This window comes from Petaurus breviceps, unplaced genomic scaffold (assembly GCF_028583685.1).
Source record: "Petaurus breviceps papuanus isolate PSGF00001 unplaced genomic scaffold, PetGlider_PUasm1.0 90769, whole genome shotgun sequence".
In the NCBI taxonomy this organism is placed as follows: domain Eukaryota; kingdom Metazoa; phylum Chordata; class Mammalia; order Diprotodontia; family Petauridae; genus Petaurus; species Petaurus breviceps.
Window position 1 is genome coordinate 6,929,203 of NW_027187341.1, and position 1,873 is coordinate 6,931,075.

General features: G+C 39.8%; 1 pseudogene; it reads left to right on the forward strand.

Moving 5' to 3' along the window:
* Window positions 1-675: 675 nt before the first annotated feature.
* Window positions 676-1,408, forward strand: LOC138146740 (protein LZIC pseudogene; annotated as a pseudogene).
* The last annotated feature ends 465 nt before the right edge of the window (window positions 1,409-1,873 follow it).

A 1,873-nucleotide genomic window follows, 5' to 3' on the forward strand; every position in this document is an offset into this window, starting at 1 on the left:
AGAGGGGCACCTTAATCTCCCCCTATCTGAACTTGAGAAATCGAACCTCAAAATAAACTAGAAAGAAGTTAAGGAGGTGAATAGAATTTTAGAGGAGCTAGATATGATAGATCTCTGGAGAAAACTGAATGGGGGTAAAAAAGAATATACCTTCCTCTCAGTGGTACATGGCACATACACAAAAATTAACCACGTACTAAGGCATAAAAACTTCACAATTCAGTGAAGAAAGGCAGAAATATTAAATACATCATTCTCAGTTCATGATGCAAAAAAATCATATGCAACAAAGGGCCATGGAAAGAAAGACTAAAAATTAATTGAAAACTACACAATTTCATCCTCAAGAATGAGTGGGTCAAACAAGAAATTATAGAAAGAATCAGTAACTTCATTCAAGGGAATGACAATAATGAGACAACACACCAAAACTTGTGGGATGCAGCAAAGTCAGTTCTTAGGGGTAGTTTTATATCCCTGAGTGCATATATGAATAAATTAGAGAAAACTGAAGTCAATGAATTGGGCATGCAATTGCAAAAGCTAGAAAAAGAACAACTTAAAAATTCCATATTAAATACTAAATTGGAAATAATGAAAACTAAAGGAGAGATTAATAAAATTGACATTGCTTCCCACTCTGGTGGCCATCTGGCTGGAGCCTTCAGGTATGTTTATCCATCTTTCTTTGAAAAAAATAAAATGGCTTCTAGAGGAAAGACATAGACAAGTAAATTAAAACAGAATTTAGTTCATTAGTTGGAAAGACTAATGAAACAGTTACAAGATCTGAAAGAATGCAGAGAAAAACTGGAAGAAGATGAATATGAAGAAATCAGAAAAGAAACTTTGGAACAACTGGGTGAATTCAATGATTCACTGAAGAAAATTATGTCTGGAAACTTGACTTTGGTAGATGAACTTAGTGGGATGAAGCTGGCCATTCAGGCAGCCATCAGTCAGGCCTTTATAATGCCAGATGTTATCAGATTGTTTGAAAAGAAACAGCAAGGGCAGCTGCGGCCAATATTAGCAGAGATGGACAGAGACCTGATGGTTGGAAAACTGGAAAGAGATGTATATACTCAACAGAAGCTGGAGATACTGACAGCCTGGTGGAAACTTGGAGAAAAGCTGACTGCCAATGATGAGGCCTTCCTGATCACAAATGCAGGTGCTGCCCTCAGCCAGTTTGAGAAAGTCTCCACTGACCTTGGCTCTGGGGACAAAGTCCTTGCTTTGGCAAGTTTTGAAGTAGAAAAAAACAAAAAATGATGAGTTGCTGTGTAGAATCCCTGGGCATTGGTCACAGCACAAATGGCACACTTGTTTTCTTCTGTGGATCTGAAGTCAACTCTGAGAACTCTAGAGAAGCTGGAACCACATTAACAGCATGAGGAAAGTGTAATGGGGGTGTCCTCTGGCCCTGTCTGCCTGCTTCACTAGTATGTGTGGGTAGTGGCAGAGAGATGTGCCACATGGATAGATGGGTGGTCTCATTAACATACACACACAAACACACACATCTTACCTTAGACGGGTCTGTCTGTGGAAAGGAGAAGAGACAAAGGAGGAGGGCACATTTTCACCATCTGGCTCAGTTTCTCTGTATGTCTCTGTTCAGGCTCCTTGTTTGCTTATGCTGATAGTGAATGGAGCCTAGTGGCAATAACAACTTGGCCCCTCTTCCGACTGCCCCTCTCAATGTTGTATTGGTTTACTGCCCTTTCCATATCCTTAGGGCTTCCCAACTCATCAGATGTCTAAAGGAGTGAAATAATTTGTTCAAAGTTAGTGACAGAATCAGTATTAGAATCCAGAACTCCAGAATCCAAGTTTATCTCTTCCTACTACACCATGCTGCCTTCAGTGT